At 44.7% G+C, this 18,683-nt stretch overlaps 1 long non-coding RNA gene across 1 annotated transcript in view; it reads right to left on the bottom strand.

Moving 5' to 3' along the window:
• The window catches only part of LOC124873103, a 67,085-nt gene extending 48,685 nt beyond the window's left edge, over positions 1-18,400 (bottom strand). Inside the window, exon 1 of the long non-coding RNA XR_007039441.1 lies at positions 15,962-18,400. This is a non-coding gene — a long non-coding RNA (uncharacterized LOC124873103). The remainder of the gene's footprint in view (positions 1-15,961) is intronic.
• Positions 18,401-18,683: the final 283 nt, after the last annotated feature.

The raw sequence follows: 18,683 nt of genomic DNA, 5'->3' as shown, positions 1-18,683 counted from the left end.
GAACCAGGATGGGACACACTATATACTGGGGAAGATGATTACTGAGACATTATGCAGGTGGGAGTTACTTAATAGAATACAAAACAGCTGGGTGAGAGCATGTAGATCAGGAGATAACTTAAGAAAGGTATAGATGAAATAGCTGATCTGAACAATGACATAGAAAGAAACCAGGAAAGTTGAAGAACACCTAACAACCCAACAAAGAGAATGACCCATTAATAACAAACAAAAGCCTGACTGAAAACTCAGAAACAGGAAAAATCAGTGGAACATAATGCACAACAGAGTACAAATAACCACTATAAAACTAGACCTAATGTCTATAGACAAGAGCAGTGACTCAGAACTACAACCCAGATCAGATCTATTTATTAGAGGGTTTGCTGTCTTACTGTTTTTGTTCAATGGCTAAAACAATGTTAGTTTTGGTGTTTATATGTAATTAGATCACGTTCTTTTCCAGAGATGTTTAAAAAAGATTAAAGATTAGACAATAACATGTGAACATTTATTTTAAAAGAAAAGAGGATTTAATCGGGTACCCTATTTTTTTACATTACATTTAAAGATCTTACTTAAAACTACATGAGCATTTTTTACACACAATCCTTGGTTTTATCCAAAGAAAAAGGACATTTCCCCATTTGACTTTTATGACACATTTTCCCTACACAGCTCTTCTAGGGTGTTTCGTACTGTAAAACTGTGAATACATCAGAACGTCTTCCTTAATTAACTGCGAAATATGTGAATAGCAACTAAAAACTGTTGTCTAAATAATGAGAGCGTTTGTCTGCACATCTCCTGAACAGTCTTGTTAAAATACTTTGTTGAGCTCCTTTTTCTCCAAGGATCATCAATAATCTATTAATTTCTCTAAGAACACTAATGATAATCATAATGAATATTTCAAGGAAAAAACTCCACTTCTGAATGTCAAACAATTGAGAAAAACAAACTACAACAGATTTTAATGCTCACCAAGATTAGTTGCCTCTAATCTTGGAAATCAAATCAGAAATGTCTGAGCAAAGAGCTTTTAGTTATAAATTATTGAAGCTATGAAAAGCAAAGTTGGCCAAGCACAAACCCCTTCAAGACAGTTATGCATAACAATTAAAAGGTAAAAACAAAAGCAAGACAGAATGAATCTTTGAGGGTTTAGGGGTGAAACCTGAGACAGTCTTTATAAATCTTAGCTTTGAGCATTTAACCTTCCAACAAACTGATGATCCTGAAAGTTACAATAAGTGAGTGAAGAAACAGTCAAGGACCAGAATCTCAGCAGCTAAAGTGTAAAAAGGTTTCTGACTCAGTAGTTAAGCCTCGGACTATAGACAAAGGGTTATAAGTGGAAGGCTTCAGGAAAAGTCCTAAAAATCTGAAGGGTGTGCAATGCATTTTTTACCACTTTTTTACTTCGATACCACTAAATAAAATCAAAATCAACCAGTTGCCCTCAGGGTTGACCTGTTTTTTTATGTAACTTCAGTTTGTAAAGGCTTGAGTGGTTTGTTGGGGAATGATAGTTAATAAACAGCATCATAAAAACCAAGGAAGACACCAGCAAATGAGCCAAGGAAGATACCAACTAGAAGCCTTTTCGGCAGAGTTAAGAGACATTTTTCTAGAAAAGGAAATGTAACACATGGTTTCATTTATTACTACTTGTCGTCCAAGTCCTGAAGCAGCAAAAAAGCCCCAGACCATCACACGACCACTGTTTGTATTATGTTTTTTTCTGACATGCAGTGTTAGATTTACATTAGATGTAAGATGACTTACACTTTTTCACTTTTGTCTCATCAGTCACTGAATTTTTCCTGAAAGCCTTTTGATTCATTAATATGTTTATGTTAAATGTGTAATGGGCCTTTGAGGAGTTTTTTTTTTAGTCATTTAGATCTTGGGACTCTCCCATGGATTCAATTCTTTTGTTGAATAATAAACACTGACCTTAACCTTAAGGCAAATATGAGGCAAATTAGGTCTGCAGTGCTTTAAATGTTGTTCTGGGTTATTTAGTGATCTCCTGGATGTTGGTCTCTTGAAGTAATTTAGGTTGACTGGTTTAACACTGTTCCATATTTTCTCCATTTCTGGATATGATTGTGGTTCTGTCACAAAGCCTTGAAAAATATTTGTAATCCTTTCCAGACTAATGAATGCTGAAGACTTAAAGACTGTTTCTCATCTTTTGTTGAATTTCAGCATATGTAGTGTTGTTTTCTGAGATATTTTACCCAACTTCATGTTGTCAGACAGGCCTGGGTGTATTGAGTAACATCAAACTAAACCAAAAACATGTGGTTAATCACAGTTAATTCATAAAATTACTCCTTACATGTTATTAAGGATACATTTTTCACAAAAATGTATTTATGATTTGAAAACAGCTATTTGTATTAACTTAAGTTTTCTTTGTCTGATATTAAACTTTGGTTGGTGATCTGAAACATTTAACCAAACAAAACAAAATAAACAAAGAGAACAGCAAGAGATCAGACTACAGATGAGACACTACACTGACTGCAAAGCAGAAGGCAACTATAAACAAGCAAAGGTGTCAGTCAGCCTTCTAATGCATTCCCCCTGCTAGTTGTTTAGTGGCGGACTCTGATGCATTGGGAGACCCCAGCAGCCCACCCAATAACTTTTAGCTCTGTGTGTCAGAAAGCAAAACCAACATGTTGATTGTGTCGCATAGATCGCAAAGCATGTCAAGCATTTAACACATATGTTTATAATTCAAGTAGAGCTTTGAAACTTCTATAAAAGGTTTGTCAGTAAACCACAAGATTGTGATGCTTAGTAAATATTTCCTTTCCCATTTTCCTTTTTTTTTTGTTTGTTTGTTTTAAACATGCATGTAGTCACATCTCAGTTTCAAGTTCAAACAAACCACATGAATGCAACGCAACACATATCATCTACATCTGGAATCTAGCAAAATCCCTGGCAAGCGTAATCAGATAGCATCTGAGTTTGGCAGCAGGGAACAATAATGAAGGCACTGACAGCATTTCAAAGCAAACAAACCAAAATCAGCTTTAAAAAGAGACACTCAGATAAAACTGAGGCTACTGCTGATTATGGTAGCTGCAGCTGCAGGTAAGGGTATCACTGCTCTGTTGTGAAAGAATGAAGGCATATGTACAATAAGCATGATATTAGCAAACTGGTTGAGGTTATTTATTAACAGCACATGTTTGTAAGCTATAATACAGATGTGTCCTGACAAAACCCTTCCTGTCAACTTTATAGAAAAACACCCTTAGTTTATATTTGTCAGGTCTGAGTCCATAGCAACATGCTCTGACGACACCTTGTTAGCTTAATGATGGATTTGCATTTCTTCACCCCTGCTCCAGTTCAGCTGCTCTCTGACAGAATATGCCTTTCCCTTGAATGAACCACAAATGCTTAGAGAAAAGATTAATGAGTCCAAAACTCAGGGTTGGTGTGCTTGTGACCGTTGTCTCTCTGGCTCTGTCTCTTAGAGTTGTACCACTTCTGCCAGCTCAAAGTCAGAGTTAAGTCAGTCACCACTTTGCTCCTTGATGTGTCACCATGTTGTCTAATCTCATAAATTCAAGATCAACCAAGAGTTCAGTGACAGGCAGACTCTCCAAACAGACTGGCTGGAATTGTTTTGGAAAATAATGGAAAGAGACTCTAACCAGGTTAGGAGTTGTTGTTCCTGGAGGATGTCCAGCCTCTCCCTCTGTCAAGCTTAAGATCTGAGAGCAAAGAACTTACTTGGTGTGTGTTTGCTTTTGTGCTGCCTCGATAAGCTAAGTATATTTAGAAAACGAACAGACTTGCTTTTCCTGACAAATGATACTCTGATGCTTTGGAATCATGCATTTCCCTGCATTTCTTTTTCTTTTCTGTCAAAACACGACTTGTTTTACATTAGAAACAACACTACTGACAACTTAGATTAGGAGTTTAGAACATTATGCAACATTCCAGAAACCAATGTACATGGAATTCACTAGCATAGTAGGAGACCATGGAGGTGGTGGTGGCATCATGCTGTGGTGATATTTTTCTTAAGCAATAAATACAGGCAGAAACCCTGTTAAAGGCTAGAAAGGTCTTGAGACTGGGACATACAGTAGCGCTTCGACCATGACAGCCAATCGAAACAAACAGTGTCTCTCCATCCAATTTGACTGAGCTTGATTTCGCAAAGAAGAATGGGTACAGACATCAGCCCAGCTTTGAAAAGCTGGAAGAGGCATAACCCAACAGACTTGTAATTGCATTGAAAGGTTTAATCTCTGATTTAGTCGAGATCTACTTATTGTCATGATGTGTGTTTGGTGGGTAGGACCAAAGGGCAGAGGGAGTCAGATGAATGATGGTAAGTCCGAGATTTAATGTTCTTCCTTCATAGACCAGGCAGGGAAACCAGAACCAGGCCAGGACATAGGACACAAGACCAGGTATGACCAGGACACAGAGATAAGTACGACCCAGGACACAGTGGGGAACAAAGGCAACTAAGGAACTTAAATACAAACAGGAAATGGAGGGAGAATCAATGAAAAACAAGACCAGGTAATTAGGAGAAACAAGAAACAGGTGCAAGCTAGGCTGCGGTAAACAGAAGGAAACAAGGACCAGACCGGGTAAAATAAACAAAAACACAAACTCAAAAACACAGACACTGGCTGGATACAACATAGCCCCACTCTTTAAGAGCGAATTCCAGACGCCCACAGAGTCCAAGAAGCAAAACAAAAAAGTACCCAAAACAAGGCCAGAAACAAAAGACTACCCAAACAAGACCAGGGCCAGAAAAAAAACAAAGTTCAGTTGGGCGACCTGAAGGTCGACCCGTGCAAAACCCAAAGTTCAGGTGGGTGGCCCGAAGGCCATCCCAAGCAGAGTCAGAGTTCAGGGGGACGGGCCGGAGGATGTCCCATCAAGACACAAAGTAAGGGAGGCCGGCCGAGCATAGTAGAGGACCCTCGGAGCAGGCAGTCAGGAGGCCAGCCATGGAGAGGCTGGGGGTGGAGCTCAGGAGAGCAGTGCAAAAACTGCTGGATCCCTCGGCGAGGTTGTGGAGATCTGCGGCGGGGACCTGTAGATGTGCGGCGGAGCCGCCGAGGCTCAGTAGATGGAGGCAGTGCATCCCACACCTCTCACGGAAATCAAGAACCCGAACTGGAGGCGGTTCGTCCTCAAACCCCTCTGGAACAGGAATCAGGAGTGGAGGCAGCTCATGTCTGAACTCTTCCGGGACAGGTACAGGAAGTGGAGGCAGCTCGCCCTCGAGCTCCTCCAAACAGGAACCAGAAGTGAAGGAAGTCCGTCACCGAACCCGTCACGGGCATTAACAAGATGTGAGGGTGGTTCCTCCTCGGACCTCTCCAAAACAGGACCAAGAACGGGATTGGGAGCCGGCAGCAGTGATGATGGGCGATCAGGGGTGAAGCCAGGAGCAGAAGCGTTGCGCCAACCCTCCACAGAACCAAGAGTTGAAGTGTCGCACCTGCGACGCCGCCTGTGGCATGGGGAAGAGGCTGAGGGAGAGACGTAGCGCAGCGGACCGCCTCCTGGAAGGGCAATCACCAGACTTGAACCCCAGAATGGCGATTGCTGCTCCCTCGCCACTCGTTGCTCCTCCGCCGGAGATACTCCTGCAGAGTGATCAACTCCTCTCCTTCTGCTTGGTCCATTTGGCTGTGTCCTACAGTCATGACGTGCATTTGGTGGGTAGGACCAAAGTGCAGAGGAAGGACGCCGGCAGTCAGATGAATGATGGTAAGTCTGAGATTTTATGTTCTTCACTCACAGAACTGGCAGGGAAAGCAGAACCAGGCCAGGACATAGGATACATGACCAGGTACAACCAGGACACAGAGATAAGTACAGCCCAGGAACATAGGCAACTAAAGAACTTAAATACAAACAGGAAATGCAGGGTGAACCAATGAAAAACAAGACCAGGTAATTAGGAGAAACAAGAAACAGGTGCGAGCTAGGCTGCGGTAAACAGACGGAAACAAGGACCAGACCAGGTAAAATAAACAAAAACACAAGCTCAGAAACACAGACACTGGCTGGATATGACACAAATATAATATTCACTCTATGCTTTAAAAAAACACGTTTGAGAAGGATCTGTAGAATTACCGTGATTTAATTTTAATCCTTGCAAAATGGCAGGATACACATAGGACATCTACACTTGACGTAAAGAAATGTGCCCATATGATGAGCAAACACTCAATCAGTAAAACTGGCACAGAAGAGGAAAATTACCCAATAATTACTTCCAGCAAAGGTCCATCTAAGTTTTTTGCTTCCACCTGCAACTCTGCAGCTACCTGCTGTCAGGGAGAATATCTGCCAGCTGGCAGTCTGCTGACTCTGTTAGAGAAGGCTTAGTCATGATGAAACAGTGTCCAGAACACAGTTGTGAATAATAATAATAATGTTATGTGATGTGTTTAAATCAGAACATAACAATCCCAGGACATTAGCACAGAATATGGCAGTCTTGACCCTATTGGTTAACATTTCTGGGTTCTGAATGTGAAACAATAAAAAAATGAGCAGCCTGATCCAAAGGAAATGACTTATCTTTTAACTGTTTTGATAAATAATGCATAATTTATTAGTCACTCTATTGGCAAAATGTTAATTATTTCTCCAGCAGTAAAGGATTCCTTTCTAAAGTGAATGATTATGAGGTTTAGACTTTTAATTTGACAAATCAAAATGCTTGAAAGGGCTAAAAAAAGACTTAAAAAATCGTAACTGCATTTTTCTCTTTATGAACCAAACATCTAACCAGAAACTGAGAGTATCAGACTAATAGTGAATCAACTTCTTGCTGTACCTCACTAATCAAGTTGCTAGAAGATGTCTCTCACTCTGGGACTGTCAGAGTGGCCTGGAGGAGGAAAAGAGGTCAGATCAGTGTCTAGATAAAGATTCCTCCTGACATAATTCCACCAGCAAGCATCTGGAAACACTTCTGCCAGTTTATGTGTGCAAGTGCATGTTTCCAACACTCTGCAAGGCTCCTTATCAAGCTGTCACAGGGTCCTCTGTGTACATGGCGATGCACTTCTGCTTACAACCCATCCTCTCAGCAGCAGCCATTTACTTGAGATTCTTTCACATTTCCCGGTGCAGCGGAGAATCTATTTCCCATTCAGACTCTCCTCACAGCCAGCTTTGATTGATTGTCTGTTAAGCTGCCCATGCCTGAGAGACAGACAGCCCAGGAAGCTTTTCAATGTGACTACAAATAGAAATGGAACAAGTTCTTTCACTCAACAAGTCTGATCAGGCTAATTAGAAGGCACGTGTAATTTAAAACTAAAACGCTTGGCACCAAGCTTGGGTAAATCTCGCCCCCACATACACCGAACACCCAGAGTGCAGTTTCTATTTCCAAAGTGAGACCTGGCAGCTAGGGTGTCCACAACAGTTTCACCAACACACACACATAAACTGAGATAAAGCTCCCCAAGAGAGGAGTAAAGAGCAATCCTTTCTTCCTGCCCACCTATAGATTTTCTCTAATGGCAGGAGATGATCGTGAACGTGGAGACCAGAATCTACAGACCAAACAGTTTAGACAGGATTCCCCAGGTCTAAGAAAAATTACTTAGGGAGTCATCTTTAGGGGAAACAAATTTAAATATTTGATGACATTCCCAACCATGGTGCTGTTTGGGGTTTTCCAGTCTTGTACTGTAGTAAATGTAATATTTGAGGTCACTCTGAAAACAGTAAGGAGTGTATTTACCGTTAAGAAGCAATTTGCCAACAATGTTATTTGCTGCTGAAAATCGCTTCTATAACATTTTTTAAGACAAAAGTAACGGTAAAAAATGTCAGAGAGGGAATTATTAAAGAGTCAAAATTTTGTTTCAAATAGCAGGTGAAAAGGATGGCAAGACGAATTTTATTTAACTTGTCTATTTTTAGATTTATATAAAGTAATTAGACTCCGGAGTTGACCGAGTCATATATTTATTTAATGAATATGCCACACATGATGCATCTTTCCTACTTGATGCTGCCACAACATGCTTCACTATGAGGATGCGTGTTCAGGGTGATGTGCCGTTGTAGTTTTTTGACACACAGTGACGTTTTCAATGTTGTCCAAGAAGTTATGCTATTTTCTCATATGAATATGGAAACCTTTACCAAGAACCCCTCATGAAGAACAAAATATCGAGGCACGTGACGTCACCCGGTACGGCGGAGCCGGGGTCCCACCCTGGAGCCAGGCCTGGGGTCGGGACTCGTCGGAGAGCGCCTGGTGGCCGGGTTGCTCCTCGCGGGACCCGGCCGGGCCAAGCCCAAACGAGAGACGCGAGGCCATCCCCCAGTGGGCCCACCACCTGCAGGGGGAACCGTGAGGGACCGGTGCAAAGAGGATTGGGTGGCGGACGAAGGTGGAGACCTCAGCGGCCCGATCCCCGGATGCTTAGGCTGGCTCTAGGGACGTGGAATGTCACCTCGCTGGGGGGGAAGGAGCTTGAGCTTGTGCGGGAGGTCGAGAGATATCGACTAGAAATAATCGGGCTCGCCTCCACGCACAGCGTGGGCTCTGGAACCCATCTCCTTGAGAGGGGTTGGACTCTCTTCTACTCTGGAGTGGCCCACGGGGAGAGGCGGCGGGCTGGTGTGGGTTTGCTTGTTGCCCCCCAGCTCAGCCGTCTCGTGTTGGGGTTTACCCCAGTGGATGAGAGGGCTGTATCCCTGCGCCTTCGGGTTGGGGAGAGGTCTCTGACTATCATTTCAGCCTACAGGCCGAGTGGTAGTGCAGAGTACCCTGCCTTCTTGGCGTCCCTGTCGGGGGTGCTGGATAGTGCCCCTCCCGGGGACTCCATTATTCTGCTGGGGGACTTCAACGCCCACGTGGGGAACGACAGTGACACCTGGAGAGGCGTGATCGGGAGGAATGGCCTCCCCGATCTGAATCCGAGTGGTGTTTTGTTATTGGACTTCTGTGCTAGTCACGGATTGTCCATAACGAACACCATGTTCAAACATAAGGGTGTCCATCAGTGCACTTGGCACCAGGACACCCTAGGCAGGAGGTCGATGATCGACTTTGTTGTCGTATCATCAGACCTTCGGCCGCATGTTTTGGACACTCGGGTGAAGAGAGGGGCTGAGCTGTCCACTGATCATCACCTGGTGGTGAGTTGGATCCGCTGGAGGAGGAGAAAGCCAGACAGACTTGGCAGGCCCAAGCGCATAGTGAGGGTCTGCTGGGAACGCCTGGCGGAGCCCTCGGCCAGGGATGTATTCAACTCCCACCTCCGGGAGAGCTTCGACCAGATCCCAGGGGATGTTGGAGACATAGAGTCCGAGTGGACCATGTTCTCTGCATCTATTGTCGATGCTGCTGCCCATAGCTGCGGCCGTAAGGTCTGCGGTGCCTGTCGTGGCGGCAATCCCAGAACCCGGTGGTGGACACCGGCAGTAAGGGATGCTGTTAAGCTGAAAAAGGAGTCCTATCGGCTGTGGTTGGCTTGTGGGACTCCTGAGGCGGCTGTCGGGTACCGTGAAGCCAAGCGTGCTGCGGCCCGGGCTGTGGTAGAGGCAAAAACTCGGGCCTGGGAAGAGTTCGGTGAGGCCATGGAGAAGGACTACCGGTTGGCCTCGAAGCGATTCTGGCAAACCGTCCGGCGCCTCAGGAGGGGAAAGCAGTGCTTTGCCAACACTGTTTATAGTGGGGGCAGGAGACTGCTGACCTCGACTGAGGACATTATCGGGCGGTGGAAGGAGTACTTCGAGGATCTCCTCAATCCTGCCATCACGCATTCCGTGGTGGAAACAGAGGCTGGGGACTCGGGGTTGGACTCTTTCATCACCCAGGCTGAAGTCACCGAGGTGGTTAAAAAGCTCCGCGGTGGCAAGGCTTCGGGGGTGGATGAGATCCGCCCTGAGTACCTCAAGTGTCTGGATGTTGTAGGGCTGTCATGGTTGACACGCCTCTTCAACATTGCGTGGCGGTCGGGGACAGTGCCTCTGGACTGGCAGACTGGGGTGGTGGTCCCCCTTTATAAGAAGGGGGACCGGAGGGTGTGTTCCAACTACAGGGGGATCACACTCCTCAGCCTCCCTGGTAAGGCCTACGCCAGGGTATTGGAGAGGAGAGTCCGACCGATAGTCGAACCTCGGCTTCAGGAGGAACAGTGTGGTTTTCGTCCCAGCCGTGGAACACTGGACCAGCTCTATACCCTCTACAGGGTGCTCGAGGGTTCATGGGAGTTTGCCCAACCGGTTCACATGTGTTTTGTGGACCTGGAGAAGGCATTCGACTGTGTCCCTCGTGATGCCCTGTGGGGGGTGCTCCAGGAGTATGGAAACGGGGGCCCTTTATTAGGGGCCATCCGGTCCCTGTACGAGCGGAGCAAGAGTTTGGTCCGCATTGCCGGCACTAAGTCGGACCTGTTCCCAGTGCATGTTGGACTCCGGCAGGGCTGCCCTTTGTCGCCGGTCCTGTTCATAACTTTTATGGACAGGATTTCTAGACGCAGCCAAGGGCCGGAGGGGGTCTGGTTTGGGGACCAGTGGATTTCGTCTCTTCTTTTTGCGGATGACGTGGTCCTGCTGGCCCCCTCTAGCCAAGAACTACAGCATGCGCTGTGGCGGTTCGCAGCCGAGTGTGAAGCGGCTGGGATGAGGATCAGCTCCTCCAAGTCCGAGGCCATGGTACTCGACCGGAAAAGGGTGGCTTGTCCTCTTCAGGTTGGAGGGGAGTTCCTGCCTCAAGTGGAGGAGTTTAAGTATCTCGGGGTCTTGTTCACGAGTGAGGGAAGAATGGAGCGGGAGATCGACAGACGGATCGGTGTGGCTGCCACAGTAATGGGGGCGCTGTGCCGGTCCATTGTGGTGAAGAGAGAGCTGAGCCGAAAAGCAAAGCTCTCAATTTACTGGTCGGTCTACGTTCCTACCCTCACCTATGGCCATGAACTTTGGGTCATGACCGAAAGAACGAGATCACGGATACAAGCGGCTGAAATGAGCTTCCTCCGTAGGGTGGCCGGGCACTCCCTTAGAGATAGGGTGAGGAGCTCGGCCATCCGGGAGGAGCTCGGAGTAGAGCCGCTGCTCCTCCACATCGAGAGGAGCCAGTTGAGGTGGCTCGGGCATCTATACCGGATGCCTCCTGGACGCCTTCCTCGGGAGGTGTTCCAGGCACGTCCCACCGGGAGGAGGCCCAGGGGACGGCCCAGGACACGCTGGAGGGACTATGTCTCTCGGCTGACCTGGGAACGCCTTGGGCTCCCCCTGGAGGAGCTGGAGGAGGTGTCTGGAGAGAGGGACGTCTGGGCGTCTCTGCTGAGTCTGCTGCCCCCGCGACCCGGTCCTGGATAAGCGGAAGACGACGAACGAACAAACCTTTACCAAGTTTGTGTTGACTATTATTTAGGAGAAATAAAGTAACAGGGATTGAATATGATTACATTGCAAATTGTTTAACCCGTATTTGTAATTAAATTCTTCTACTTTAGCTTTGTGCAATTCCTTGTTAGTCTGTCTCACCCTGACCTTTGTTATGGCAATGTAAAAAACTGCAAGAAGGTTTTGAGGGTGTGAATACTTTTGCAAAGCACTACATTTACTTAAAAGGTTGCACAAGCTGCAGTAGCTATGAAAAGAATAATTTCTCCCTTAAATATTGTGTAATGGCAGCTATTAGATTAGGAACATGTGCTATCAGTAAAAGCGAGCGTCTAGAGCAGCTGAACCTCCAGCCACCAGGCAGGTGTGGCAGAGGATCCAGCAGCTCACCAACCTCAAGACCAACCTCAGTGCTGCTAAAGGTGACATCTTGCTGGCAGAGGAGCTGAACTTGTTCTTTGCTTTAAGGTGGTGTCACAACAGGCAACTGCATTACACTCTCGACCCTCAGCCTCAGCACTGGCTCTCCACAGGGTTGTGTGTTGAGACCCCCCTTCTACACCTACAACTGCACCAATGCTCAACACAACAGCATCATTGTGAGGTCACAGATGACACTACAGCGGTGGGGTTCATCTCTGGGGTGGATGAGTCCGCCTATAGAGACGAGGTGGAGCGGCTGACAGCACGGTGCTCAGAGAACAACTTGCTGCTTCACTTCCCCAAGACCTCAAAAAGTTACTAGTGGACTATAGGAAAAAGAGGGCAGGCAATTCACCACTGATCATCAGCAGGCACTGTGTGAAGAGGGTGGCTGACTTCCGCTTCATGGGAGTCCACATCAAGAAGATCTGACCTGGAAGGTGAACACCTCTGAGCTGCAGAAAAAAGACCAGCAGAGACTGCACTTCCTTAGGCTTCTCAGGAGAATTAACATCACACAGAGACTTCTGGTGTCCTTATATTGGTTCTCTGTATCGAGAGCATAATGAGCTGCTGCATCTGTGTGTGGTACACCAGCTATGCAGTGGCTTAGGGGAAAGCAATCCATAGGGTCATTAATGCAGCCAAAAAGATTGTTGGCTGTCCTCTCCCCTATCATAACGGACACTTCTCACCCAGGTCACACTCTGTTTGATCTGTTACTGTCAGGCAGACGTTGCAGATCAATTAAAGCAAGGACAATTAGATTTAACAACAGTGTCTCTCCAACAGCAATACACCAAGAATGTAAGGGAAGATGCAATAATGGGGATGTGCAATCAGTATGAATGTGTGTACATGTGTTTTTATTCCATCTTTTTCAACAACTGCCTCTATTTTTCCATTTTACATAATGTATGTATTGCTCATGCACTGACCAGATAGCATTTTTCTCAATTTAATGTACTTGTGACAATGAGAATAAAGGAGATTCTGATTCTGATTCTTGATGGAAAACTGAGACCGCACAGAGAGCGGGAGCAGGTTGCACTTCAATTCAGACCGCATCATCCCGATGGGAGGTCACATATTTCTGTAATCCAGTCGTTTCCTGCAGACAGGTCCATCAGCTGCACATTATTTGGCTTGTTTGCCATCATGTACGCTTGCCTGCATGTGTCTGACTTCCCTGTCGTCTTAGCAACCTTAGTTCTTTCAGACAGCAGTAGGTGATCTCAACCCAATCATCGTGTTTATGTCTATTTTTTCATATCTTTGTCAAATTCTGGTTTGGTTGGTCGGCACCTCCCTGTGGCGGGAGAGAGCGAAAAAGTGATTGCTGGTATGTCAGAGCTGGCTCAAGGTAAAATCAGACTCTGTGACTGCATAGTCTGACACCGAGAACTTGAATTAATCTGAGCAAGGTTTAAAAATGCACCAGTTGCAATAAAGTTTGAAAGTTATGTTAACAGAGTCACCATTTAAATTTGGTCATTTCTGCTGCTTGTATCTGTGCTTGGTAGGACATTTCATACAAAGAGTCACTGTTTATTACAGGTCACCGAGAAACTTTTTTGTTATGCCAGACTTTATTGTGTTTCGGCAGAAATACAGTGTACATACACTCACCGGCCACTTTATTAGGTACACCTGTCCAACTGCTCATTAACGCAAATTTCTAATCAGCCAATCACATGGCAGCAACTCAATGCATTTAGGTATGTAGACATGGTCAAGATAATCTGCTGCAGTTCAAACCAAGCATCCATCAGAATGGAGAAGAAAGGTGATTTAAGTGACTTTGAATGTGGCATGGTTGTTGGTGCCAGACGGGCTGGTCTGAGTATTTCAGAGACTGCTGATCTACTGGGATTTTCACACACTACCATCTCTAGGGTTTACAAAGAATGGTCCGAAAAAGAGAAAATATCCAGTGAGCGGCAGTTCTGTGGGCGCAAATGCCTTGTTGATGCCAGAGATCAGAGGAGAAAGGCCAGACTGGTTCGAGCTGATAAAAAGGCAACAGTAACTCAAATAACCACTCGTTACAACCAAGGTATGCAGAAGAGCATCTCTGAACGCACAACATGTCGAACCCTGAGACAGCCTGATGAGTCTCAATTTCTGCTCGATTTGGCACACTTTGGGCCCCTAAGTACCAATTGAGCATCGTGTCAACGCCACAGCTTACCTGAGTATTGTTGCTGACCATGTCCATCCCTTTATGACCACAGTTTACCCATCTTCTGATAGCTACTTCCAGCAGGATAACATTCCATGTCATAAAGCACGAATCATTTCAGATTGGTTTCTTGAACATGACAATGAGTTCACTGTACTCAAATGGCCTCCACAGTCACCAGATCTCAATCCAATAGGGCACCTTTGGGATGTGGTGGAACGGAGATTTGCATCATGGATGTGCAGCTAACATGATAACAAACTTTATTTTAGACATGAATTTATTGTGTGTTAATATGACTTCCTGGCCATTACGTTGATAGCAGTAGCATTGTACCTTCTGCTTATGTTAGTGCTGTGTGCTGCTTTTAGCTCATTGGGGACATAACTGGCCTGCATGTTTTGAATAGTATTATTACATAAACAGTTTTGCATTGTTTTTGCCTTTTTTGTCTGGCTTCTGCGGCGCTAGATAATTGTTATCAATACCTCAATAGCATTTAAAGAGACCGCACCAAAACGAGTTGCTCTTAGACGCCTCAGAACAGGTAAAAGAGGAGCCTGTGGAGCTACAATAACAAAGAATTCAGACCAAAGCGTTGCAGTTCCATTTTATATAGACAGCTACTGAATGATTTAAGTGGGTAAAGGAAGGATTTCAAAGCATGCTAAGTCACCTTTAATAACACTTCACAGTATAGCTATGGGTATTTAACTTAGATTAAATTTGCCAGAATACGCCACCAGAAATAAGCGTACCCAGGCCCAATCACTCTTCTGCTACCTGGCTTGAATGGCATCCAATCCTCATGTTTCTCCCAGTAATGGAGGGCCCACACAGAAGGGACTTGATGCTTTTTCAAGCTAATTCCTGCAGACCCATAAAAGCCAAGGTTGGACCAACAGGTCCTTCCAGCTAGCTCCTCTCCTTTGTCTTGCTCCAGGAAGGTGCCCGATTTCCTTAGTCCAAGAAAGATTTGATTGTGGTCTGCCATTCACAGAGATTGATGAACCCCTCTTAGTCTGACCCTTACCCTCAGACCCATTTGCCATGGGAGACCCCACCAGGAGCCAGAGCACCCTGAATAATAAGTATAGAAAAACCCATCCACCAGGCAAACGCGGAGATGCTTCAGGCATCTGATCAAAATGCCAGGTTTTTCCCGAGTGCATCCTACTAGGACACCTGGAGGTAGACCCATAAATCACTGGGGGGTCTATATTTTTCTCCTGACTTGGAAACACCTTGGGTTTCCCACAATGAGCTGGAGAGTGACGCAACTCAAATTCAGATAATTAGGAGATAATAGATGGATGGAACAAAATATTAAAATAAAATAAAAAATAAAGTTATAGGTCAAGGGACTGATGGGATTATCCTGTCACATAGTCAGTTTATTACATTTACATAGTCAGCATGAATTTTGTGAAAGGGACCCCCAAAGCGATACTTCTTAGGGCCTTATGTCACCTTTGTCCGGCTCTGGGCGGTATGCCCAATTAGCTTCTAATTTTGTCCATAAATTCACGGAAGACCGAGTCGTGTCACTAAGCGGCTCGGGCAATATTGCAGTCAGGTGGAGAGGAAATCCACTCGTGCGTAATGCGTCTCTCCACGGGTCGATAAGAAACGTTAACGCAGAGCTGAAATTACTATAGTAAAAATAAAACCAGCAGGTAAAAATGGCACATTGAGCACTAAATCATAGCTCAGTAGACCAATAATAGACCGCACTATTTATGACCACACAATGCGTCGGGACATCCCCGCTTTTTTCCCTCTGCGCACAGTAAATCTAGCCAAATCCAGTCTACAAGCCAAAACAAAACACCCATTCAAACTCAACCTATGTTTGCATCAGGAGTCCTACTCTCAGATATTACATGGCTGCTCATGAGGGACAGTCCAGCCAGTCTGATCGCCCTCTTGTCCCAGACAGAAACATGATCTTCCTACCTGGTTATCTCGAAGCTGCAACCCTTCCGAAGGAGCAGAGCTCTCTTCCGCATGATGCCTTTGTCTTTGCCGAGGTACGCATTTTTATCTGAATTCATGGATGCTGGACTAGCAGGCAGACTCTAAGAAACAGCAGCGCCTCTTTTATGAAGACTAAAAAAAAAAAAAAATCGAGCGATAAACTGCAACAGCCGATGAGGAGAGACATAGAGAGAGACAAACAGGCTGGCGGAAAAATTATCCCCGGATGCAAGGTCCACCTTCTCCTCCTCATAGACAAAAATTTGGGTTTTAGATCCTATAGGAGGTTAGGTGCATGTTTTCCGGCTGCTGGTACTTCCATAAGATATCCAGAGAGGAGGCTAACGAGAGACTGCTGCAACTGTCACCCTGAGCAGACTGCGCAAGGAGCCTCCGTCGCTCCAGAGATCCTGTGCAGTGTGGAGCTCACACACAGGCTCTCCGAGCTTCAGTCCCACTGAGCGGCTGCTGCCCAGTGACTTAATGACACTCAGCATGGAGGAGGAGAGACATGATTGTCCACATTATTATGGAGTGTGAACATGTGTTTTGGGGAGCGCTCGTGTGTGTATTTCGGGTTAAATGTGTGCACGGATGCAGTCAGGAACAGATTTTCTTAGGCAGAAGAGGGGCATGGGTTTCCTGGGTTTTTCGTGCTTGACTGAAAACATTGAGGACACTTATGTCCCACAATTTCACCATGTTGGAATCATGAAATACATCAAGGTGCATATCGTTTCCCACTGCAGCATACTGTGTACTGTGCAGGGTTATAATACATGAATAAATGTCTGTCAGCTACTGTCCTCTCCAGTTCAAATTTGAGGAAGCAGCAAGCTCGACACACCAGCTCAACAAAGGCAGCGAGGCCCAATAGAGAACGATGTTTGTGCTGGAGTTGCAATATAGCAAACACGAGTTCTTAGCAAAAGTTGTCACTCTGAGAGAAATCAAAAACTTCCTTGTGTGTGCTGGAGATGTGCGACCTTCATACAGAAAGTTCACCTCTGCTTAGTATATTTTAAACATTATAACCTTGCAGAGAGTAGTGTTATAGGACATTATCTTGTGTTAACACAGACTGATTTTAATTCATTTCTTCCTCCTCGATTGAACCAGTTACAAACAACATCTTGGCAGAAGCACGTTCTATGTGCAATGAGGGCAACACAAATAGCTTTACATAAAATAAGAATTGCTGAAAATATTTACTTCTTTGCTTCAATTCTTGTCACAAGGCCATTCTCCATGTCCTCACCTAGCAGTGCATGCATGCAAATACACTTACCTGCTGATCAAGCTTTGTGCTGGTGGCAGCACAACTCTGTAGCACGGTCCTCAGATGAGGGGACAGTTCTGGTGCCGGCTGGAAACTCTTGGACATCAATAACCTTTCGTTACTGGATCTGAACCTCTTAGCTTGAAGTTATTGATAATTTGGAAAGCAGTTCCTTCTAGTCCAGTGTTGCTAACAGCAGTTTCCCCAAACTTTGGGGTATTTCAAGCACATCTGACCCTCTTTCATAGCAAAGAGTCTGCAGAATAAATTACTGGACTGATTTCAACTGGACTCTTTCACAGCTTCACCTGTGCTTTGCATTATGAAAAGCAAATATAGGAAAACTTTTTCTTTTGGTTATAAAACTATTTTTTAAGAAGCTATACCTATTTACTATTTGCAGTGAATTAATATGCATAATCACTCTGCACAGTTATCCAAAAAGAGCCCTAAATGGCACAAAGAACTAAAAATCACTCTTCATTCATGCATTGTTAAACAGCAATGTTAAAGCGGCAGCTTTTTTAGATGATTCTTCTTTGATTGATAAATTGTTATGTGGGCGCCTCCTGTTGTTGCGAGGTTCACTTTTTCTCTCCAGCAGGAAGAAAACTGAGCCGAATGCTCCCACGTATGTACAACTGTGGTGTGTTAGGCCAGTGTTTACATGAGGAATTCGCCCAACATGACTCACAGCTGCGTTCAGAGAAAACCATGACCATGTTTGTGTGATTCTTTTGCTGAAACTCTCTGACTCACAGTTCTGCTTCAACACATCAGCCCATGGTTAGTGAAGCCCTTAAATAGCTGCCCTCTCACTAGCATCACTTATCAAGTCATATAATAAAAACAACAGAATGAGAGTAGTTAAAGTCTGATAGATTATTTTGAATAAATATAGCTGTTCTTTGGATTACAAATACTTGTCCCATTATCAGTAAATAAATATTTTTTTAAAGAATTAAAGAACACATTCCAGGTTGGTTTTAGTGAGGCTGTGAGGAAAAGCACCATGTGAGTGTCTGTAAGTGTGATATTTGTGTGTATTTGCTGAACAATCACACACAGCCTGTTAAATCTGCAACTTGCTGGGATTTATGTCAACTGCATTGAGAAGTTACACAGTTATAATAAACAGAAAGTGCACACAATTTCAATTAAATATCAAAAGAAAATGTATGACAAATCTGGTGGTTTGGTTTGGGAAACCAAGGAGGGATACCATAAAATATGAGCATCATATATCTTTATATGCCGTATTTTGTGCATTTAAGAAAAAAATGGGCTATAAAAGAAACAACACATAAAAACAAAATACACCCCACAATTAAAAATTGAAACAACTTCTCTGCTAGACATTTTCCAAGCTTAATGTTGAGTTCTGGACAACTACTGTCAGGCATCATTGCTTTGCTCTAATGT

This window comes from Girardinichthys multiradiatus, chromosome 8, assembly GCF_021462225.1.
Source record: "Girardinichthys multiradiatus isolate DD_20200921_A chromosome 8, DD_fGirMul_XY1, whole genome shotgun sequence".
Lineage (NCBI taxonomy): Eukaryota > Metazoa > Chordata > Actinopteri > Cyprinodontiformes > Goodeidae > Girardinichthys > Girardinichthys multiradiatus.
The sequence above is the reverse complement of the archived record's forward strand: the minus strand, read 5'-3'. Positions and strand labels throughout refer to the sequence as shown.